Source organism: Stenella coeruleoalba, assembly GCF_951394435.1.
Source record: "Stenella coeruleoalba genome assembly, chromosome: 12".
Lineage (NCBI taxonomy): Eukaryota > Metazoa > Chordata > Mammalia > Artiodactyla > Delphinidae > Stenella > Stenella coeruleoalba.
This window is the reverse complement of record NC_137158.1, coordinates 35,389,163-35,415,613: the sequence shown is the minus strand read 5'-3', so window position 1 is coordinate 35,415,613 and position 26,451 is coordinate 35,389,163. Positions and strand designations below refer to the sequence as shown.

General features: G+C 32.2%; 1 long non-coding RNA gene and 1 pseudogene across 2 annotated transcripts in view; one reads left to right on the top strand and one right to left on the bottom strand.

The window, feature by feature from the left end:
- The window catches only part of LOC307195332, a 65,688-nt gene that overhangs the window by 19,819 nt on the left and 19,418 nt on the right, over positions 1-26,451 (bottom strand). The gene's annotated exons all lie outside the window — the stretch shown is intronic.
- Positions 95-23,556, top strand: LOC307195216 (heterogeneous nuclear ribonucleoprotein D0-like; annotated as a pseudogene). The gene is made up of 2 exons: positions 95-159; positions 22,629-23,556. The product of its transcript is annotated as a heterogeneous nuclear ribonucleoprotein D0-like (transcript).

Here is a 26,451-nt window from a genome sequence, read left to right as displayed (position 1 = left end):
TCATTTGGTTCTCTGAATACCAGACAGTAGTGTGAGAAAAACTAGATGCTCCAATGCCAGCTTTGAAGATGAAAGAAGGTGGCTACAACAGGGAATGCGGGCAGCTTCTAAAAAGTGGAAAAGGCAAGAAAAAGATTCTCCCCTAGAGCCTCCAGAAAGGTAAGCAGCCCTGCTGATATCTTGATTTTCTCTCAGTGGAACCCATGTCAGAATTCTGACACAGAGAACTGTAAAATATTACATCTGTGTTCCTTAAACCACTAAGATTATGGTAATTTGTTATAGCAGCAAAAGAAAACTAATATGCCTGGAAATAGAACATTGCCTGGAAGTACATACCAAACTGTTAATTGTTCTCCATGGGAAAAGCGTTAACAGAGGAAGCTATCACTTATTTATTATTTACATAATAAAGAGGAAAATAAATCAGAATAATAACAGAAAATATTAAAATGTGATATTAAAAGAGCAAATAAGGTCACTAAAACAATTTGGCTAATGTGCAAATAAAAATGGGGGAATGATGCAATGTTGTGTTAGTTCATACAAGATTTTTCCTTACAGCTTAGTATTTATTTTGTGCCACTGAAAGAGCTGCTGAATGCAGCAGTCCTTGGTGTTTTTCCTTTTGTCTGATAAGACCATCTAATTTTGCTTGAGAGTGCTCATTGCATGGTGCTTCCAGATTTTGTGCATTAGTGAATTCTTTCCCCATCTAATGATTTAGGATATGTGTATTTATTTTTCTTATTCTAGTGATAAACTTAAACATACTGAAGAAACCTATATTTTTGAATTCATCAACTTCCTTATCAGTTCTTTTTATCACATAAACCTTGAGAAAATTAAAATTAATCCCTTCCTCTCACACACGCACCCAAGCTGAATTCAAATTCTTGCTGGCAATTTCAGGATCTCAGGGAGGTCACAGCCTGGTCTTTTTGATCCTCACAACTATTCTGGCTGCTCCCCAAACACTGGGCACATTTTTGTTTACACCTCATGCCATTTGAGTCCACAAACTCTCTCAGGCATTCACCTGTTTTTCTTTTCAATCTTTCAAATGAAAAAGACATATCCTAGCTCTTTTTTTTTCCTGGAAAATTATTGTAAGATGGAAACAAAATTTGAACACAAAACAAAATTAAAAAAAAATAAACCCACAAAACAAGCAGTATATTCCATATAACCATTATACACTGAATGTTGACTCTTCTTCCATTTCTGGAGTTTGATTGCCTCCATATAATGCAAAGACTACAGAGGTAAGGGTCTTGTTTCCTTATTCCCATTGACTCTCACCCACACACAAGTCAAAGTACTGTCCCTGAAATTGAGTGTTTATCTGGAGGTTATTTTTTTTTTTTTTAAACGGAAGAAAGAAAATTAAGAGATCACAAGTTAAAAGTCTATAAAGCACCCTCACTGGAATGGGTTTCTTTAAACTCCTTGTTCAAAATGTCAACAACAAATTTAAGTGTTTATTCTTTATTGATCACACTGAAACATACTGCATCCTTTGAATCTGCAGAACAAGATCCTTATTTCAGGAACATTTAATTCTAACATAATACTGTTTAATTATAAAACATCCTGTTGACTTTTTGTCTAGTACTATATATATATATATATATTCTTTTTAGTTTATTAATTATTCTTAATGCACTTCTCCTAAGACTGCAAGTCATCTAAAAAGGATATTGGTGTCTTCCTTCCACTATTACCTATCTCCTTTTAATGTTTCCTTTAGAAATGATTTGTGAGATTTATAGTTTTAATATAGTAGAATATAAATATCTTTATCCTTTTCATGTCCTTTTATAATCTCCTCTTGAATGCGGGTAAGAGTTGTGACTTGCTTCTAACCAAGAGAATATGGTCAAGGTGATAGGATGCCAGTCTTATGATTATGTTGTATAAGACTGGTTAGACTCTGGCATCATGCAATTTTCTAATATTGCAAATATGATGGGGAAAACTGGCATCTCATTGTTGCCTTAAATATTATTTCTCCTATTCCTAATGATTTGAGAATTTCTTCATATACTTACTATCATTCAGATTTCCACTTGTGAGTGTTACTTATCCGTACAGTATTCTTTATCTGTATTTCTATTGTGTTTCTGAGTGATTTACATGAGTTTCTTGATTCATCTTTCTCTTAGTTTTTGTTGTATATACTAAAAATAGTATTTTACAAGTTGTTAATGGTCTGTTGACTTTATGTAGGTACTCTGTATAGAAATCCATAATTTTGATGAAATCAAATGAATATGTGTTTGCTTATTAATTTATTATTTATTTAAACTTGTGCTAGGGCCCTATTTGAAATTCTTCACACTACTAGGCCAAATATATTCTAAATAATTACACAGTAAATACTAATTACTAAATATGTTTAACTTTCACATTTAGATCTTTAATACATCTGAATTACACATCTACATATATTATAAAATTTTATATTGAAATTCAATTTTATTTTCTCTATATAAGAGTTTTCTCTAACACCAGCTACAAAATCTTACTTTGCTTATCTATTTAAAATCAAATATTCAAAAACACATTTCTTGGTCTCTGGGTTATCAATTCTATTTCATTGGTCATTTTTTTTTTTCATTCCTTGTTTGCTTCTATTACTATGGCTTCATCATACCTTTTCAAAACTGGTAGCACATAACACTTCCCTCATTTTTTTTTTTCTTTCTGAAAAAAAAAGTGACAACCTTTAATAGATCTTTATTATTCCAGTGAAATTTGAAAATAATCTTGTTAGTTCTGGTTATCTTAGTAAAGATTTATTTTTAAAAACAGATTCAAGTTTGGTCATAGCCATGTATAACTTTCCATGTTTTATGTTTTTCTCATATCAATATTAATATGTGGTTGTATGATTAGATATGAGATGGTATTTTATTATAGAATTTATTTGACTTTATTTATGAATTATAATTTACTAGCAACAATTTTTGATACTATTTTAAGCAATATCTTGTGGCTACTTTTCTCTATGTTGTCTTAGCCATCAATTTATTCACTTGTTTTATTGCTTCCCAGATTTCACATGCACACATAAAAATATTGTGAAAATAGTGACAGAGACTGGTTTAGGGCTTACTTGCAGGAGCTTTAAGTGTTTTAATGATCCTAGAATGGTTTGGATATTAAGTGTTTAAATTAAATTTATTATAACCTATAGATTAAAATCCATACCCTTACATGGTTTTGGCCTAGGTATTTTTATCAGGTTGCTCAATGTTGTCAGTAATGAGCATTCTACGATTGTTGATATACATTGTTTTATTGCTAAGCTTCATTTCTAGACAGTATCCATATTAGGAAGTTATTGAAGTGTACAGAAAAAGGCAGACAGCAACCTAGTTCCTAAGCATACCTTCCAGTCTTTGAAGAGGTCTGCTCTAGTTCTTCCATGGCTAGTCTACCCCTCAGCCTTTAAACTGGACCTGTTAGTAAGGTACATCAGAACTTCTTCCACCTATTTCCTATACCTTTTATTGCATTATAAAATACACACTGTATATTGTTCTGTACTAAATTCTCGGAGCCCCTGTGAATTGTACAAGTGCCATTGTTATTTATCAGTTATTGTTCAGCTTGTGATGTGAAATTGTGGCTTTCTCCTGTCTTCAAAGTATATGAAATACTCTAATGAGCTGTGCCCTTACACTTCCATCTTTCTTGGAAGTCAACAATCAAGTACCTATTTTGGCATTGCTGTGGATGGTTTCTTCCTCTAGAAGTATCTGCAGAAAAAGCCTTGTTTACCTTACCACATAGTAGAAACTGCCTGTGCATTGCTTTGCAGCTCTATGACTCTCTTTAATAAAAGTGCTCTTTGTCTTCTGTGATCTCTAATGAAATCCATTTTTTTCCTAAATATGAATAAAGTTATTTTAAGTGACTCTTGTAGAAAGAGTCAATTTCTCACTGGGATCTGGACTAAAACCCAATTCTCCAATTTTATACAACCATTAAAAATCTATATAATTATATTTCTGCTCAAAGAAGATAATGCACGATTCTTGTCTAAATGAAGTGGAATTCTCTTTAATACTGCGTGGATGTCTTGTATGGTAATTACATGTATTGCATATGAGAATTACAACATGACTATACAGAAAGAGACATTTCTAATAAATATGAAAAGCTTAGAGTAGCACGACAATATTTATAAGACAAATGTATACATGTTTACTGTTAGTAAAAGACTGTAATGACTATTTTTTATTTACTACATCAGTATAATTTCAGGAAACCATAAATAAATAAATAAATAAACTCAATGTTAATATAAACATTAAAATAGAGTGCATGTTAGAGCATAACACTAATAGATTGCACGAGTTGTGTATTTATCTGCTATGTTCAATTATAAATCTTTTATAGAAGTTTGCTCATTTAACTCTTAGTAGGTACCGTTGATACCTGCATTTTACAAATGAAGTAGCTGAGGCATTGAGAAAGAAATAGTTTGCCTGACACCATACATCTAGTAAGTGGTGGGAGTAATACTGGGATGCAGAGGATTTAACTCCAGTGCTCACATTTTTAATCGTCACATAACAGGTTCATTCACCATAAGGTGATTACCTTCAGGGTGTTTGGAATTTGGAGGCAAACTAAAATCTGATTCTTTTACACAAAGTGTTAAATGATTTATGTTTCCATAGATGTGGAAGATAAGCTTGTGTCACAACAAAAATGCAGGTCACAGCACTATCATTCCTTTGTCCCTGCTTATTTCTTGCTTTTCAGTGTTTCAACATTCAATGTCTCACATGATAGATACTTCCATTCTATCATGTGTATTCCAATTATCCTGTAGCTGGTCAGCGAAATAAAACTAATTTGAGAATACTCCACCTAATTAGCCATTTTTGTCCTGATGCATATACAGCAAGTGATGTTGCCATTGATTCTAAACTATAAATTTGGAAACCTGTGATTATCTCCCAAGCGTTTATATATATTTAATACATATGTAAAGGAACTCTCAGTAAACCATGTAATGTTGAGCTTATTTATCTCCCTGATGTACAAAGGGCTGCTCTAGTTATGAGAATCCCTAGGATGTTTGACTTGCCCCACTCCACTCACAGCCCCACACCAGTAATTCTTCTGCTCACTAGAAATCTCTCCTAAATATTTTCAAGAGTTCTTAAAAGTATTCACAGGCATCAAAGGTATAAGAAGTCTGCTTCAGCTAGACATATTGTTATTTATCTAACTGTTAGGAAATAAAGGAAAGTAAACAACAAGGCTGCATTTTAGCCGTAGAATCTCTCCTTGTCTTGCAGCTAAGCCATACTGTAGCACATTGTTATTTGAACAAGGAGGAGAGACAAGAGATCCATATCTCTGTTTCTAAATTAAATTAGCAATATTGGATAATATTTTTAAAGCATATTTTCCTATTGATTTGTTTAGAAAATTCTGATTCAACAGGACAAGGATAGATCCATGGACCATACATGCTTCCAAGATATATTTTACCTGCTGCTCTGTATTCAAATCACTGAATCCATTATCCTCTTTTGTAGACAGAGGATCAGCTGACTTTTAATCTCAAATTTATTTCCCAGGCTAAGGAAGCCAATCAAATATTTCTTTGTTAAATAGCTATAGTCAAATGATTATGTTCTTATACTGTGAAATGGGTTATTTTCTTCTTTATTTTCTCTGTTTATTGATGCCAGGAAATCCCTTTGGCTAGGCATCTTCATTTATTCAAGTTACCTTCAGTTTACTATACTCAGAATTACCTGTCTTAAAAATACTAATTTTCTAGAACACTGGGCTTGAAAAATAAGGCTATACTAAATAAATCTATGATTCTGTGAGTTGGAGAATGGAATTAGTTAAATTTGCCAAGAACATTTTTTTTTTAATTTATGGTCAGAAAAAATACTTTCTCTATAAAATAACAAGATCACTACCTTAGTTTTACTGTTCAGACCTTTCCAGTTGTGTCAGGGTAATTTTGGCTAACGAACCTAGTATGGGAAAGGCAATCTTTGACTTCCTACTGAGCTACATTTTGCAAACTTTTTAAAGAAAAAAAAAAAGGATAAATTATGAATGTTTTTTTCCCCAGCTCATAGTAGAGGGTCAAGCACATAGCAAGTACATGCCTTAAAAAGACTGAATGACTGACTAGCTAAATCAATGCATGAGGTGATTTTCCAGTCACTACAAGGAGGTTATCTGTTGTGAAAAGGAAATTGCACTCTGAAAAAAGTAAAGCTGCTAGGATAAAGCTCTCAGACATGGAATGACTGTTTTTTAAAGAAAAATAATGGCTCATTTACATGAAATACTTATTTATTTCCTAGAAGAGATTGTGTAATTTGCAACCATGTCACATCTACCTTTTAGATGCTTGAGTAATTTGTGCCGACTAGGTTTGTTATCGAGTGGTACTTGTGAATCAAGTTACTGGCTGCCCAAAATGATAAAAAGCATTATCATATAACTGAATGCTATATCAGAGTTTAATATTCACAATTGCAATCAATCTATTCTGAAAAGTCTAAGATAATTGTAAATGGGCAGTAATAGTTCTTAAGAAAACACAATCAAAAGTTCATTCATATGTTATTGCTGGAGGTTCAGTAATAAAAGTTTTTTTCATATTCTTAAGAAGTCCTTTGATCATAATTAACCTCTGACACTGCCTTCTTGCCCCCTTCAGTACGGTATCAAAGATACTTTGCCATATGGCCCCAATCTACACATCAATTATCATCTTCCAGTGCTCATCCCTCTTCTCAATCTCACCTCTCAGTATATACAAACATATAATATATCCTGGCATGTGAAAACCCTCACCACCTCCTGAATATACCTGTTGTTTTTATGCCTTTGTTTAGCATATTCTCCTTTTAAAAGCTGTAACTATCCACCTCTACTTGTTAAAAGACAATTCACCTTCACAAACCATCTCAAACACCACTGGTAGCCTTAATAAATCTGATGTTTTATTGAATCCAATTTTCTTCTTTATTTGACAACATTTTTTAAAATGGAACTGTTATGTAACTACTCATATTTTATTCACAATATATGATTTAAATGCCTTTATATTAAACAACTCTTCATACCTCAATGGCATAAAATCTTCATATTTAATCCCCCAGCATTTAATACAGTACTTGTATAAAGTAGGTTTTAAATATAAAACTGTGAATGAGTTTGAGAATCAAATAAAGTTAAATAAGGGACTGATTTTCTAAAAGAAAGAAAATAAGAATATGTCATGAAATATAAAAATGTCAATTAATATTCTATGGTTACTTAATCTCTTCAAATACAGAGCTATTTTAAACTGTGCAAAAATACCAAGACAGCAATCATGAAAAATGTGTTCCAATCTTTGGTCTACCAATAAGTAGCTATTTTCTCCAGGTCATTTGCCTCAATATTCAAATAAGAGATTACACTTGATGTCTCTGTTGTTCCTTTCATCACTCATATTTATGTGTCTGATTTGGGCTCTCTTTAAGACAAGTGAGAGATTCATTCAGCTTTCCTAGGTATTCCACATTGAATAATATTTCATTTATTATTCCTACATAGTGGATTACCCCAAAACTTAGACACTTTAAACAATTTTTATTTTACCCGATTTTATGGGTCAAAGATTCAGAAAGTGCTGGATTAGGCAATTCTCACTTGGGTCTCATGAGGCTAAGTCAGATGCTGCTTGGAGCTGTACTCACTTGAAGGCTCAGCTTGGTTGGCCATCCAATATGCTCCCTCAAATGCCCATCTGTCAGTTGGGAGTTCAGCAGGTCTGTTAACCCAAGTACCTAAGTATGATCTCTCTAGCATGAGAGTCTCAGAGTAGTAGAATTTCTGATATGCCAACTGAATATCTCCAAAGCAAGTAACCCATCTGATAAGGCAAAAGCTGCCTCACCTATTATGGGATAGACTTGGAAGTCTTGCAGCTTCATGTCTGCCATATTCTTTAGGTGACAAGCAAGTCACATGCTTGCCCAGGTTCAAGGGAAGGAAATTCGCCTCAAGGTCTTCATGGGGAAGTTTTCTAAAGAGCACATGGGATGGAAATATTATTACAATCCTTTTTTTGAAAATAAATTTGGTCACAGTTGGTAACTATTGAATTTGAATGTTATTAAACTAAAAATAAAATACTAAACTTAAAATTTGTCAATTTTTCACTTATCAAAATATAGTATGGAAAATTTTAGTGACGACTCCCATCACTTAAGGAAAAAAAATATTTCTAAGACACATAATATATGTCTCTGACAAGTTCCCAAGCACTGACCATACTTTAATAATAAATACCAAATGATGTGAGTCGAATGATTTTTACATTGAAGAGCAAGAGAAAGGCATATGCCAAAATATTTAAAGTTGTTAATCATAAATCACTTGATATAAGGAGGGGAGTGATAAAGTGCCACACAGTTTATCTCACTTATTAGTTTTGATCCAAGTTACTATATTGAAAAGAGGATGATAACTTATTTTGGGAAGAGACTGAATATTTCTCAGGGAGAAAAATGTCAACATAGTTACTCTTCTTATTATCACAAAACTCATATACTGATTAAAAAGAATAATTATTATATAAATCAACCTCATTTCCTCATTATTTTAGCCAGTATTATATATTTTTCAGTATTATTCCAAAGTACATTGTACTCATTTCTCCATTTTACTCTAATGTAATTTAGTCACTTCCTATTTTAAAGATTTACTTAGTAAAATGTATATACAAATAATTGCACATATTTAATGTATACATTTTGACGATTTGGGACATATTCATATACCCATGATACCATTACTACAACCATGGGACTAAACATATACATTACCTCGAAAACTTTTGTTACATCAAATCATCATGTTTGCTGTGGGGTTAATATCCTAAATATATAAGAATCTCCTATAGCTCAGTAGTAAAAAAGCAAATAACTGATTAAAACATTGTCTTTTCAGAAGAGATTCTAAAACATTTTATTGAAATTATTCACAAAAATTTTGAATGTTGACTGGATTTTCCCTTTTTTCTTTTATTTTTAAACTTCTTTATTCTCTCAGAATTATCAGTGATCTGAAATTATTGGTCATTGACCCAATTACATATATTAACTTATACTTTTTATAGTAAACCCAAACTGAAAACAACACAACTGTCAAAAACTGTCAAAACTCATTGAACTGTTTACATTAAATGCATTAATTTTATTGTATCTAAATTGTATTCCAGTAATGTTCAGTTTTAAAATCCTCTCTATGTCTTAATGGAAGTAGTATCACCGTCAAGGTAAGTAGATTTATTACATTAGAATTAAATATATAAAGATTAATAAATAGTAGTAAGAGTGAGGAATGGTGGAGTAGTAAAAATTTGAGAAACTAATTATAGAATAAATGAGATAATCATGTTCTCTTGAATTCATAAATAGGATACAAAATATTTTTTAAAATATCTAAATATTCTTACATCTACTTACCATAAAGTAACCAACACTGATATTTTTAGTGACCTTATTTTTTATACAATTTCATACATATATAATTTTGCATAAATATTACTCTATTGTAATACTATTTTAAAATCATGGGTACATTTGTTTCTTTATATGTAATTTTTTTACTTCCTTCCCTTTTCACCTACCAATAAACTAACATTAAGAGTCTGATGTGTGTTTTTACATAATTTGTTCAGATTTGTACAAACGTACACACATATACAAATTGATTCTGTGGTTGGTTATTAAGTTGAAAAAATTAGATTACATTACAAACATGTTTCTGCATCTTGCTTTTATCATTAATATTATGTTTGGAAAATCTTCTATGTCAGTTGATATATGTTAAATTCATTCATTTCTTTAGCTACAGACTATCATATGAAATGGAATGACAACATATAATCATTCCCCTATGATGAGCATTTTATACAGTCAAAGATTTTTTAACTTCTCTAAATTACTCTAAAAATGACATCCTCATATAAATATATTGATACTCATGCATTTATTACAATGGAATGGATCTTCAAGAATTGGACTGCTTAAGTATATGTATATTTTTATATTAACAATTATTTACAGATTAATCTGAAAAAAAAACTATAAGAATTAAAATGTCTCTATAAATGAAAATCTCTTTCCCTCCATTTACACAAGGAATATGTTGTATAACAATTTTTTTGTCAAACTAATACATGTAACTTAATATGCATTGTTTTGAAAATAAATTCGAACATCTTTTCCTATGTTAGTCATTTCAATTCGTTTGGCTTGAGGTATGTATTCCCATTTTGGCCCATTTTAATATTTGATTGTGTTTCTTTACTTAAAAAATTGTACAAGTGCTTCCAGTAGTATAAGTGTTAGCACTTTATAACATGCTTTGGAATATATTTACTAATCAATAAGGAAAAATATTAGTTTACTTTTTTTTTTACTTTGAAGTATAGTTAATTTACATTGTGTTAGTTTCTGCTGTACAGCAAAGTGATTCAGTTGTGTTTGTGTATATCTATATAAATTTTTCATATGGTTTACTTTTTTGACATGTTTTCTTAGGAAATTTCATTAACTGTTTGGCATTATTAGTATTATTTCTATATGAAAACATCAGGTATGAAAAAGGTAATATAGGAAAAGCTATCTGATGAATTATATTGATAATGTCACTTAATATTGAAAGTGTAGAAAAGCAGGTAAATTCATGTATTCCTGATGGTAGTTTTTAAAGCTGTAACATTTTTTAAAGTAACAAAGTAATAACTATTGAAGTAAAAATTATGTGTATCCATTGTTATAACTGCAGTTTTAAGAAACTGACATCAAAAGAATAAACAGTGTGTAATATATGGACAGCAATATTTTATACAGCATCTTTGCAACAAATATCTTGGAAAGAAAAACTGTATATATCCAACCAAGAAGAGACTAGGTTATGGTTTATCCATAAAGTGGACTATATGTGGTTAAAAAATGGGATGACTTATAGCTCTGAGACTTATCCTGGAAAAATACCCTGTTATATTTTACATGTGATAAAACATATTGAAAATTAGCCTATGTGCAATCATGGTGGTTCTTGTAAATTATACAAAGGACACTATGTTATATATTTATGTGCACAGACAGAAAATCATGAACAAAACTATGCACTAAACTGTTAGCTTTTCATAAGTCTTGAAAATAAAGTTGAATGGGTTGGCTGATCTGGTTACTTTTTATAACATACTCCTATACACTGTGGGGCATGTAACAATGGGTATGAAATGCCTTTGCAAATCTAAAAAATAACTTAAAGTTTTTCAAACTTAGATGCCTGAATTTAGTTATGATTTATTTGGAATCAATCTGATGACTGGTGCTTTCAGAATACTTAAAAGAACTTTCATAATTATCGTTTGTTTTTTGTTTGTTTATGCTGCAAGATTCCCTTCCATCTAAGCATTTTCTGTAGTCAAAGGAATTGAATTTTTGGAATAAGGGACCATTGATTAGACTCTTTCTAACAAGAATGCCTGCATTCTGGATCTGATCTTTGATGTATGTACCACAGAGTTCTATTATAATAGTTAAAAACTTTTCAATTTTGGAATTCAAATGTCATATTTAAAGGTAAATTATTACAATAATATTTTACACAATCAAAAACCTTTCTTATGTTGCTCATTTTGTCAGTAATATAAGAAGTGAGGAGAAGAAGAATAGAAAGAAGAGGATTGGAAGGAAGAAAAGGAGAGGAGAAAGGGTAACTAATATGATGTGGCTGGAAAATTGACTCTTGACTGAAGAGGTCACCATTTTGTAGGAATTGTGTAAGTTACACCAACAAATAGATCTCACTAGCATTTTAACAAGAAGACCTGATATAAAAAAATAGAGAGTGCTGTTTCATTTTCATTAGTCAAAAAACAGTTGGCAATGGAAGGACTACAGCCACTTACAATGTATTTGAATCATCTGAACCTCCACAATTTAGCTGATTCAGTAAACACACAAAGTTGTTAACTGACATCCTGTAGAAGAAATAATTCTTTGATTTTTAGCTTTTATATATTTGTATTATTGTCCAACTGTCCAACAGTTATAGGGAAGAATGTCTTCTGAGGTTAGGCTTCTGCAATGAGAAAATTTTGAGAAAAGTTTTGATGAAAGAAAAGTAAACTTTGTAGAAATACAAAGATGGGGAGTACTGAAATATTCCATTTTCCTGCAGCATGAGATTTAAAGCCAGCAGACCAGAGGTGCTAACTCTTCACTGTGAACATTCATCCCTCTCAACCTCCATGCTTACTGAACTTAATATCCTGCCTATGAAAACTGGAGTGTAGCATAAGAAACCTGCTAGCCTAGCAAATTTCTGAAAGTGTATAAAGTAAGAGGTAAAATGATGAGTGTTGAGCTGACAGGAAAAAGTTCAAGTTGGTTAGGAAAAATGAGACCAAAGATCTAAGTTTCTGTGACTCTTAAAGATGTGATTACTTAAAAATGGAGAATACAGAAATAGAAAAATCAGTATTAGGGCATTCTTGTTTTTTTGATTCATACTATTTCAAAATAGATTTCCACATATATGAAGCACATTTTAATCTCAAGTGATTAATATGTTTTATATATATATATATATATATATATATGGATGCCATACATTTTAGAGTATATTTGAGCATGTTTAACTGTGTATGTATATATATGTATCATTATAATGAACATTTTACTAGTTACTTAAACATATAGCGGACCCCTACCTATTCTTCATTTCCTTCAACTGAGATACTCAAATTTAAAAAAGCATTACCAATACTATGCTGTCTTAGTCTGCTTAGACTGCCATAACAACAGAGACTGACAGGGTGGCTTAAGAAACAAAAATTTATTTCTCACAGCTCTGGAACCTAGAATCTGGAACCAAGATCAAGGCATCAGCCAATTCTGTGTCTGGTGAGGAATCTCTTCCTAGTTTATAGAGACCCGCCTTCTTGCTATGTCCTCATATGCTGGAGAGAGAGCAAACTCTCTGCGTCTCTTCTTACAAGGGCACTAATCCCATCCTGAGGGATTCCCTTATAAACCTCATCTAACCCTAACTACCTCCCAAAGGCCCCATCGCCAATACCATAACATTGCTCAGGGCTTCAATATATTTGAATGCGTTTTATTTCTTTTTCTTGCCTAATTGCTCTGGCTAAAGCTGACATTCAGAAATGAAGGAGAGAGAAACAAATTCTGGGAGAGCTTATCGCCACTATACCTGCCTAATAAGAAACGCTAAAGATAGTTTTTCAACTCTCTTTAAACAGAAGGGCACTAAATAGCACCACATAAGCTCATGAAAGTATAAAAATCACTGGTTATGGTAAATATATAGACAAATACAGGATCCTCTTATATTGTGATAATGATGCATAAATTGCTTTTAAATCTGGTATAAAATTTAAAAATACAAAAATATAACAATAACTACAACAATAATTAGTTGATGGATATGCTGCATGAAAATATGTAAATTGTAACATCAGTAACATAAAGTGTGTGTAGGGGGGTAAATGTGTAGAGGTTTTGTATTCAAGCAAATTTCAATTGTTATTAGCTTAAAACAGACTGTCATAATTATAAGATGATTTATGTAAGCCTTATGGCAATCGTAAAGGAAACCTTATGATAGATATACAAAAGATAAAGAAAAAGGAATCAAAGTATAACACTACAAACAAATCACAAAGGGAGAAATCAAGAGAAGAAGAAAGCATCAAAAGAACTACCAAACAGACAGAAAACAATTAACATAATGCCAGTAGTAATTTGTTACCTATCAATACTTAATTTAAATGTAAATAAATTAAATTCCCCAATCCAGAAACATAAAGTAGCTGAACAGATTAAAAAAAAATAAGATCTAAACATATGCTATCTACAAGAGACTCGCTTTAGCTTTAAGTATACATATAGGTAAAAAAGTGAAGGTATGGAAAAATATATTACATGCAAATGATAACCAAAAGAGAGCAGAGGTGATTGTGTTTATATTAGAGAAAACACAGTTTAAGTCAAAAATGTTTACCAGAGCCAAAGAGATCATAATATAATTACAAAAGTGTTGATTTATTCAGGAAGACATAACAATTATAAATATATATTCACCCAACATCAGAACACCTAGACACATAAAGAAAGTATTAACAGAATTGAAGGGAGGAAAAGACAGCAATATAATAATAGTAAGAAACTTTGGCATTCCACTCTCAACAATGGATAGATCATTCAGACAGAAAATCAATAAGGAACACCAGACGAGCAACATTTAGACCAAATGGACCTAAGAAATACATACAGACCATTCCTCCCAACAGCAGCAGAATACACATAATTTTCAAACACAAAACATTCTCCCAGATAACATATTAGGGCACAGTACAGATGGATAACATATTAGGGCACAGTACAAATCTTAACAAATTCAAGAAGACTGAAATCATATAAAGTATGTTTTCTAAGCAAAATTATATGAAATTGGAATTGAATAACAGAAAAAAATCGGAAAATTCACAAATGTGTGGAATTAATATACTCTGAACCAATGGGTCAGAAAAATTCAAAAGGTAAACAAAAAAAATATTGAGACAAATGAAAATGAAAGCACAACACACCAAAAGTTATGAGAAGCAGCAAAAGCAGTATTGAGAAGAAAATTTATAGCAATAAATGCCTGCATTAAGAAAGAAGAAAGATCTCAAATAAGTAACCTAACTCTACACCTCAAGGAACTAGGCAAAAAGAACAAACTAAACCCAAAGTTAGCAGAAGGAAGAAAATAATAAACATTAGAACAGAAATAAGTGAAAGAGAGACTAGAAAAACAATATAAAAGATCAATGAAACTCTGAGTTGGCATTTGAAAGGATCAACAAAATTGACAAACCTTTGGCTAGAAAAATGTAGAAAAAATGAGAGAGGACTAAAAATTGCCAATGAAAGAGGAGACATTGCAGTTGGTGCCACAGAAACAAAAAGAATCATGAGAGACAGCTATAAATAATTATACACCAACAAACTGGATAACCTAGAAGAAATAAATTCCTAGAAACATACAAACTATGGAGACTGAATCATGAAATAGAAATAGAAAATGTAAATGGAGCCATAAGGAGATTGATCAGTAATCAAAAACCACCAAAGATAAAAAAGCCCAGTTCAGATAGCATTGTTGGTGAATTCTACCAAGCATTTAAAGAATTAGTGCCAATCCTTCTCAAACTCTTCCAAAAAAATTGAAGAGGGAACAATTCCAAATTCATTTTATAATTGCAAGAAAAGAAAATTGCAGGCCAATATCCCTGCTGAACATACATGCAAACATTCTCAACAAAATTCTAGCAAACTGAATTCAACATTAACAGGATCAGATACCATAATCAAGTGGTATTTAGCCCTGGGATACAAGTATAGTTCAATGTACACAAATCAATAAATATAATACAGTACTTTTACAGAATGGAAGACAAAAATCATGTGAACATCTCAACAGATGCAGAAAAAGTATTTGATAAAATTCACCACACTCTTATAATGTAAACGTTCAACGAAACAGGTGTAAAATCATGTACTTCAACACAGTAAAGGCCATATACAAGAAGTCCACTGCTAACATCATACTCAGTGCTGTAAACTTGAAAGTTTTTCCTCTAAGATCAGGAACAAGACAAGGATGTCTACTCTTACCACTGCTATTCAAATCATTTTATTATAACCTATATGGAGTTTGGAGGTTGACAATGTTCATCTTGATATTTATTGTAATACAGTCTGATGACAACTGAAGCTGGAATTGTCTGAACACTCTTCACTCACATGTCTGTAGTCTAGCCAGGGATGGGTGAAGAGCTGGGGGCATGAGGTATTTTTTTCCTCCATGTGTCTTTTTTAAGTGGCTACCATAGCCTTCCCACCAGGCAGTCTCAAAATAAGTTTCTTACATTGCAGCTGTTTTTCTCCAGGGCAAGTTCCAAGAGAGACAGGTGGAAGCTACCATTCCTCTTAAAAGCTAAGCTTGGAACTGCAGCAACTCCAGTTCTTTGAAAATTTATGGTGAAAGCCATCACAAACCAGCTCAGGTTCAAGGGGTTGGAAGAAAGTACTTCACTCTCAACTGAGAGATGGAAAGCAGATATTGAGAAGGCGGGCATCAGTGGTGACCATCTTGGAGATAAGCTACCAAAAGTATTAGACTAGCTGCCCTTTTAAATTGAGGAAATGAGAGTCAAAGGCATTTTTTAACTTGCCCAGGGTAAAAGTAAAACCCTAATAATCTAGCCCCAAAGCCCATCTTCCTAACCAGAATATTTTGCTATCTTTGTATAACAGAAACAGCACAGGAATCAGTTTCTGCAAATCAGTGGGATAACCTCTAGATTTTCTTTCAAAATAGAATTATGATCGTGATAGTAATTGACGATCATTTAAAATCCATTAATTCGGTTATTCAACTTTAAAACTGTATGTCCATTTCAAATCCACTTATTTAACTACAGAAACTTGGGAGCAGCAAGGATTATTTGTAATCTTTTTATTGGCCTATTGGGTGGCAGATATTCTACTTATCTCTCTAAATTTGTGCACAAATGTTATCTGTTCAATATTGTCAAGGAAAGGTCTTCTTAGATTAGATAAATATAAAATATCTAATTAAATTTCAGCTTTCTTAAGATCCATATATCTAACTATCCACTGGATATCTTCCTATAAGCTGCAGAGACCTCTCACTCAGTGTATCTTCCACTTGATCATCTGTTCACAATCTTTAATAAAAACACCAGTTCTTCAGTTGATAACACCAAGAGTTATCTTTTACCTCTCTCTTTCCTATCTCTACTTATCAACAAAACTATCACATAATTTTAATGAATCTAAAGTTTTTATATATCTTATAATCTAGCACCCCTCCTTGTTAAAGCATACCTTGGTGAATGCCTTTATCATATTTGTAAGAGTTACTGAAACAAACTCTATTCTATTCTTGCCCCATTTTAATCTGTTCACGTTACAGAGTGATCATTCAAAACAGAAAATTAGATCATCTCACTTCCCAGATTAGAAATACTTATTATCTCTTCCAAGTTTTGAAATTAAAGTAAAAGTTTCTTAGAAATTTGTAAAAATTTTAGTTGGCTGCTTAAAAACTTCATGTCTCAGCTGCACAGACTATACCCACTTCCAATATACATGCTGTTTGTATAAAAAATACTAGAAGTTCATACTGTGTTCTTTTTGAATGCTTCAACAATGATCTGATATGCCCCAAGTTAAACTGATCTTACTTTCCAATCCATGGCATCATATCATCACCTGTGTTTACAAGACCCTTTTATTTTATCTTAAAATTTATCTTTTTTCAGTTTCATTCTCTTTATCCTCCATGCTTAATTTCTTCCCATCTCAACACATTAGATAACCAGTTTTAGTGTATTTAATGTATGTGTGTCTAATCACTGCTACCAGATTTTATTTAAACATATGCATATTCTTGGAAAATAAAAAACTGTATTTTGTTATATTTGCCTATTTATTCCCTCAATATTTTACTTCTGAATTCTTTTCAGTTTACTACTTCTTAACATTATACTATTATGTTAAATGTATTTAATTTCAGATTATATTACATTACAGAAAAGACTGGAGTGATAACAATAAGGTATCCGTTGATAGACCTATATGATAAATTACTTGGGTTATAAATTAAATGTGCTGTAGAGTGGAATAGGTTGTCTAGAGGTTATATGCATACCAAATTTCAGTACTTCCAAATTGCTTTCCAGGATAGCTGTAACAGTTTATAAACCTTGTACAGTGTATGAAAGTTGTTTTTTTTCCCAAATCCTAGCAAGTGCTAATTCTTACAATCTGATGGATGTAAAGTGGTATAATTTGAATTTTTATTTCTCTGATTTCTAGTCAGGTTGAGGGTCTGGCTCTCTTCATATATTTAATGGCACTTTGGCTTCCTGTTTTGTATACTACCTCTTCAAATCATATGCTTAATTTATTTTTTTCTGTTGAATATACTGCCATTCTCTTGCTGATTTTTGTTAAATAGGAATTTAAAATTCAGTATTAGATGGATATTTGCAATTTCTAGTCAGATCAAAATTATATTTGCTCTTTTGGTTTAAAAATGCTAATGTTATCTACTAAGCTTAAAATGCATCAATGCAGTCAACAAGCTCAATATTTTCCTGAAGGCTCGAGTAATTTTACTTGGTGGACCTTGTATCTCTGCAAATGTTTAACACACTCTACTCGAGGCAGATAATTACTTTAGGTCTTGGTGTTGGCACAACTTCCCTTGTAGGCCTCTTCTGTTCTAACTTATTCTTTTGGCTTATATCTAACCCTATTTGGAGCACATCACTGACCCACTATTCCTCAGGCCATTCTTTGGATTGTGGAAGATGTGAAAGTACATAATTGTCTCTTTTGGGGTTCCAGATAGGGACTATACTCATTCTAAATCTTTCTGTAAGAGAAATTCTAATGTTCAGAATCTGGATTCCAGATGCCTGACATCATGTTTTATACTTTCTTGGCAACCTCTGGTATACATTTACTTATGAATTAATACTCCATATGTCTCAATGGATGTCCCTTTTATCACCTACAGTAAAAAAAACTTGCCTGAGATAAAAGAATTATCTTTCATTTCTTCTGCCCCAGCTTCTTCTTGCCCTCTTTGTGTTCGAATAACCTCCACTAAACTGAGTTCAGATGCATATATCTGTGTTCAGTTCTGAGTCAGTATCAATTGATTCTTTTTCTCCTTATTTTAAGTCATCTTTCCCTGCTCTTTTGCAAGCCTGGTGATGTTTTAAATTAGATTCCAGATGTTGTAGATTAACAATAGGAAAACACTCTAGCTGTTGTTTTATTTCAGAAAATTTCTAGTTGAATAAAGTTGCACATGTGATCTGATAATTCTGAGAATATGATGTTATGATTCAGGATATTGTCACCTTTGTTCTGCTTTTACAAACAATTTAGTAAGTTCAATAAGCAGGACTTGTTTGCTTTCCCTAGAAGTAGAGCAATTAAGATGCTTCCTCTTCCCGAGAGTATGAATATGCTGCATTACAAAGCTAGTCCACGTCAGAGGTAGAAAGAAATAGTGACACAGGTTATACCTGTTATAAAATGAAATGCTCTACTGGACAAAATAAAGCTAGAAAGCAGTGTAATGCAATGCAATGCGGCCAGATTAAGCAATATATATACATATTTTTTTTTCCCTCAGCACTTAGAGTGCATTAAAAAATTCAGATCAGTGATATTAGAAAACTATATTTTAAATACAATTGAGATTTAATCATTAGTTTGATAAAACACCATAGCTTATTTAATAAAATATTTCAAAGTCTTTGCATAATATTTTGTTAAATATTTATTTTTATAATATTAGAGTAAGCTCAAATTACTATCGTTTTTTTCCTGTAGATCATTTGAGAGAAACGTTCTATTTTTTAGCATCATGTTCATCCTTTTCTCAGTTTTCTACTTGGGGAAACATAAATATCTTCACTGAAAATAAAAATGTTGCCTTCAAATCTTCATTTGGATAGGCATAATATAATTAAAGTTTAGAAAGGAGAGCTCTTAATTTTACAATTCTGCTATTTCAAAAATATCAATGCAAATATTAATGAAAATTTTCATAAAACCTAAATTTATTTATTATGTCCTTATAAATTCAGATGCGATTTCCTATCAACATAATTATGTTAAGAAGATAGTCTTAACGTAACACGTGTACAGTTTGGCTGTTTAACTAAATGATCCTGTCATACAAAGTGATAGAATATCTGAGATGAGGAAATACTGCTCTATTATTTAAAAAATAAAAATATAAAACCAAATATGATTACAGAGTTCAAAAATGATAAAAAGACAGCAGATAACAGATTGAATTCTGTAGAAAATAAGTTTACTGATTGAAAGCATTAGCCCAAGAAATCCTTTCAGAACACAAGAATGAGTCATAGAAGAAAAAGATAAGTGAAAGGTTAGATGCAGGGGAATGTGTAGAAGAAATTCAATACAAGTGTAATGGAGATTCAAAAATGAGTGCTGAGCAGAAGAATAAGAAGCAACAACATAAAAATAATAATGAAAACTGAAACCAACATAATTCCCTGTCCCTATCCAAACCAATACTGGGACCAAACATATTTTCCCATCCTGTGACCAGGCATGCTTAGGAAAGCATGTCTTTGTATTGAATAATCTGATTACAGGCAACAGCAAGTATTTACTCCAGGACATGGTTGGACCTGGAAAATACGACTGTAAACCAATAAAATAGATTGTTTCTCAAGCCTAACAGCTTACTATTCAAGTCTCCCTTCAAAACCCTTAACTTAACACAAAACTACTACATCATAAACTCTGCCTAATCCCAACTAGCTCTCTACCTTTAAAGACCTAACTTGGAACAGTAGATGACTCAGGATATGCTTAATACTTGGAGATGAAGAGCAACAGGTAAAATTTATTTATGCATGTAATATGTTTTCTATCTTAATATTGAAATCCTGGAAATTATACTTTATATATTTAACATCCACTCAATAAAATTTTATTATCTACTCTACACACAATGTTGCAAGGCACTGGAAAAATAGAATACAAGTATCGCTATCAAGGAACTTAGAACTCTTAAAAGAAGTAACATTGCATTTCAATAAATATGCACATATAAAAGGATAATCTCAAGCATCTGGAGACCTTCCTCCCTCTCCTCAATAAAGTCTACTTCTAAGTCAGCTACTTACTAATGGATGGTACAGACTTACAACCAGGGACAAGGCTAAAAATCTTAGGCAACACAGCTATTAATTTATCTTCATAGAGTGTTTAAACCTTATGAGTTTATGGAATTTCTTATCTATATATGAAAACACAAGTCTTTTCTCCCAACCCCAGACTTTCTTCTTTGTTGGTATCAAACTAAAACTCATACATTTTTAAAGAAATGGCCCACTCCTCATTAACTCCCATGGTGTTTTGCTAGGGTAGGCAACTAGGCACATGGGTGCTGTGTGGATACCCTTGTAATCTGACACATGTCTAATTTAGGGCTTGCTCAATCGCTGTGTGACAAGAGCAAGTCAGTCTGCTGACTCTAAGGACTTATTCTAGCAATCTAAGGAAATCTCTCTATAATAGGACAGGGTAGCTATCACCTCTCAAGCAGCTTAACTTTCTAAGCTCACGTGTTTCTTTCAAATATCATAATCTATTTTGGAAGAGATACACACATTTTGAGTGTAAGTAAAGAATCATTTCTCTACAACTTCCTATTTTCTAATTTACTAAGTGGCATGCCAAGGGATTCAAAATTAATTCTATGATGATTCACCAATCAATGGTAGGATAATAAGTCCATCAAACGTTGTGTAAACTATAACAATATCCTAGATACATGTTATACCTCTGTATAAAAGAAGTAAATCATTTTTATTGCTCTGAAAGAAATTTTGACTTATTTAACAAAAAACATGACAGGAAAAAACAGTATTAGGCAACAACCTATCATTGTTAACAAGGGTGTACATACAAGATCTATAGGGGATCAGAGCAAAGAAAAACGAAAGTACAGGAGGAAGTAGAGTTGGATGCCAACCAAATGAAGAAAGAATTTTAGCTAGATGGAGGGAATTAAAGTTCTGTGCCACAGTAAGAAAATAAAATCACTACTAACTTAAACAAATGATATGCTGTCCAAACCAAGATTCACTGGAAAGTGAAAGCGGGTGCTAAGAAGTTATAATAATATATTATTTTAAATTTTTTTATTGTCCCCAAAACTGATTTTATTACGATGTTGAACTTATTTAAAAACTTATAGTATATTTAAAATTATTTTCAAAAATAAACTTCCTTTCAGAACACAAGAATGAGTCATAGAAGAAAAAGATAAGTAAAAGGTTAGAAACATTCATAGTGAAACATATGAATAACTGGTAAGTTTTAAAAGATTGAATATCGAATTCCCTGGGCCAGTGGTTAGGCTTTCACTGCGGAGGGCCAGAGTTCAATCTCTGGTCAGGGAACTAAGATCCCACAAGCCGCGTGGGGCAGCCAAAAAAAAAAAAAAAAAAAAGATTGAATATCAACAGTATTTTATGGGAAAATCAAATTCTTTAGAGGAACCTTGCAATATTCTTTATTTTGATTACATAAACATTAAAAATTAACACAAGCAGTAGTAATTACTATTGGTTTATGTTTACATACTTAATTAGGTTTGTGTGTCCTGAAAGCTTTATGACTGATATATTTCAGAGTATGGTATTATTTATTTAGTACAGAATTATGTTTTCATATAATAACTGGGGATATTATTCAAAATTGCATCTTATGGTTATAACTTTGACACCACTGACACAATTATAGATTTTTTTCTGAGGGCTGCAATAGGTTTTTTTAAATACATTTTTGGTGTACAGTTCTATGAATTTTAACACATGTATAGATACATGTAACCATACGGCAATCTGGGTACAGAACAGATCCATTACCCCAAAACACTACCTTGTGATATTCTTTCTTAAGTCACACCATCCTCCTAACTACTACCATCCTCCTACACTCTGAAGCAGCGACAGCACGGCAAGAAGAATGGAAAATGTTTATAGGAGGCCTTAGCTGGGATACTACAAAGAAAGATCTGAAGGACTACTACTCCAAATTTGGTGAAGTTGTAGACTGCACTCTGAAGTTAGATCTTATCACAGAGCGATCAAGGGGTTTTGGCTTTGTGCTATTTAAAGAGTCGGAGAGTGTAGATAAGGTCATGGATCAGAAAGAACATAAATTGAATGGGAAGGTGATTGATCCTAAGAGGGCCAAAGTCATGAAAACAAAAGAGCCTGTTAAAAAATTTTTGTTGGTGGCCTTTCTCCAGATACACCTGAAGAGAAAATAAGGGAGTATTTTGGTGGTTTTGGTGAGGTTGAATCCATAGAGCTCCCCATGGACAACAAGACCAATAAGAGGTGTGGATTCTGTTTTATTACCTTTAAGGAAGAAGAACCAGTGAAGAAGATAATGGAAAAGAAATACTACAATGTTGGTCTTAGTAAATGTGGAATAAAAGTAGCTATGTCGAAGGAACAGTGTCAGCAACAGCAACAGTGGGGATCTAGAGGAGGATTTCCGGGAAGAGCTCATGGAAGAGATGGTGACCAGCAGAGTGGTTATGGGAAAGCATCCAGGCAATGTGGTCATCAAAATAGCTACAAACCATACTAAATTATTCCATCTGCAACTTATCCCCAACAGGTGGTGAAACAGTATTTTCCAAATTGAAGATTCATTTGAAGGTGGCTCCTGCCACCTGCTAATAGCAGTTCAAACTAAATTTTTTGTGTCAAGTCCCCAAATGGAAGTATGACATTGGGTCCCTCTGAAGTTTAATTCTGAGTGCTCATTAAAAGAAATTTGCTTTCATTGTTTTATTTCTTAATTGCTCTGCTTCAGAATCAATTTGTATTTTATGCCTCCCCCCAGTCTCACGTTAAAAGCCCAGTGTGACAGTGTCATGTTGTAGTAGTGTCTTACTGGTTTTTTAATAAATCTTTTTGTATTTAAAAAAAAAAAAAGAGTAGGTAGGTAGGTAACTCCTACCATCCTGCTACCTACTCTCTCTTTGTCGTTACAGCTGTATCTTCTTGTAAATGTCACACAAATGGAATCAAACAGTATATGAACTTTTGAGATTAGCTTATCTCACTTGCATAATGCTTCTGTGATTCATCCATGGTGAAGAATGTTAAGGTTGTTTCTAGTTTTTTTGAATTATGACTTATGTGAATACTCATGTACAGGTTTTTTCTTGAAGATAAGTTTTTCTTTCTTTAGGTTAATAGAGAGTAGTGTGATTACTGCATCATATAGGTAACTATGTGTTTATCCGTATTAGAAACTGCCATACCCTATTCAGAGTAGCTGTATCATTTCGCATAACCAAGGGCAATACATGAGAGTTCCAGTTGTTCTACATCTTTGTTATCACTTGAGTTTATCGATAATTTTTATCTTAGCCATCCTAAAAGGTGTTATAGTGGCTCTCATTGTGGTTTTCATTTGCATTTCCCTCCTCACTAATAATGTTGAACAAATTTTATGTCCTTTTTTAACTTTTATGTATCTTCTTTGATAAAGTATCGGTTCAAATCTTGTACCCACTTTTGCTAATTGGGGTTTTTGTTTTATTTCTGTTGAGTATTGAGAGTTCTTTATATATTCCAGTTAAAATTCTTTTGTCAGATGTGAGATGGCAAATATTCTCTCCCAGTCTGTTGCTCCCTGTCACATTTAAGAATTCATTGTCTAACACCAGGCCACAAAGATTTGTGTCTTATTTTTTTCCCTCCAAAGTTTTGTAAGTTTACTTTTTACATTTATAATCTACTTTGACTTATAGTGTAAGGTGGGAGGTTTAGGTTGAGTTATTAGCTTATGGATTCCACTTGTTCCATCATCAATTGTTTAAAGGATATTCTTTATCCATTGAATTACCTTTACCTCTCTGTCAAAATATATTGGCCATATGTGTGTGGGTCTACCTTTTGATTCTCTTTTTTTGTTCCATTGATCTATGTATCTATCCTTTGCCAATAGCATACTCATAATAGTTTACAGTGCATTACAACTATATTTTATAAATCCTGAGTTTGTACATAAATTTTGCATGTATTCTTTAATATTCTACTAGGTATTAAATTATAGAAAACATCACATAAACCTGGCATTTAATCTGGGCTATTCTACTTAACAGAGAAACTACGACTTTGTATAAGTTATATAGAGTATATAATCTCCATTTCCTCATCTTTAACATTGTCATACATTATCCAAATTATAGGAGTGATGTAAGTGTTAAATGAGTTAGCTTTTTTAAAGTAAATAACAGTTAATATATGTTCCCAACAAGTGTTATTTCTTTTGCTCTTTATTCTACCCTAGCATTATGCATTTGCCTGATTTTATTGGATATTATTTCAATAAAAGTAACCCTTTAAAAATACATAAAGCATGGGAAAAGAAATAAACTAATATAAATATAATTAATATAATTTTCTGCATAACTGCAGAAAAAACAATATGAGGCTTTCAAAGAAGAATTACTATTTTCCACTTGTGACCTTGAGCTAGGGACAAAAACAAAAGAGAACATATCATGCAGCTCAGTACCCTTTAGATTTAGTGCACAGAGAACTAATCCATCTGTTTATGGTTCCTTTTTTTTGTCCCCTGATAACACTTAGTTAAAAGACACATGCTTCAACCTTCAAGATAAATTATCCTTTCAATTCTTAATGGTTGTAAGTGATAAAATCTAAGAGCAAATCAGTGCGTGCATTAAAACTGGTGACATCTATGCCTTTGACTTGTTGAATGATTATCAAGATATTTAAAGGTTAAATGGTTATTTATACATTTATACATGGATGGAGTTCATGAATACACTCATCGTTGTTCTCAACATTTGAGTGCCATATATGAATAAGTGGGTAGATGAGGCAGAATAATGGTTCAAATGAGAAATAAAAATTAATAAATGTACAAGGCTCAAAGAATTTGATGTCTACATTCAATGTAGTAGTCATCTTAACAAAAACAGAAAATTTGGAGAGGGGAAACTGATTTTATGAAAGGTATTTCCTCTATAAATAGCATTTTAGTGCACATCTGGGAGAAGTCCCAGAGGCAACCTCAATAAACATGCATTGGAACATTTTTCTAAGAAAGAACTCAAGCTGTGTTCTAGTAATTTAATTTTCTGCCCCTTATTTCAACACAACACTAAACATATTCACTTTAAGATTGCTATAACTGTTCTCAGAATCTATGGTTTGGGACTCTTTTAGGTTATATGATAATAATTCAGTGTTCATGAGATCACATTAGCTAGGATGGCTATAGACAAAATAAAAATTACTTTTTTCTGGGTTTTTTTTGGCAACTGTTCCCATACAGGCTGGGTTGAGTCTTCTATTCCCACCAATGAGGTCAACAAACAAACAGATAAGAAACATAGTGAGATGGTAAGATTTCAAGAAAATATTTCATAAGCTTTGTTTTAAGCCATATATAAATCTATTGCTAGGCATTTTTCTGAGTAAAAACATATGTGTGTGTGTGTGTGTGTGTGTATACACATATACATATACATATATATATCAGAGGATTGACCTAAAATCACTGCCAGAAAGAAAAATTCCACCTTAACTGTGAAAATTCTGAAAAGAAACGTGGTTTTTCAGAGGACTGAACATGGGGGAACAAATTAAAAGTGAGCACAGTTCTTGGGCTTAAGCTTTGCAAGTCATCATGGCTGGGCAAGAAAATGGTGCAAGAAAAAACATCTGTT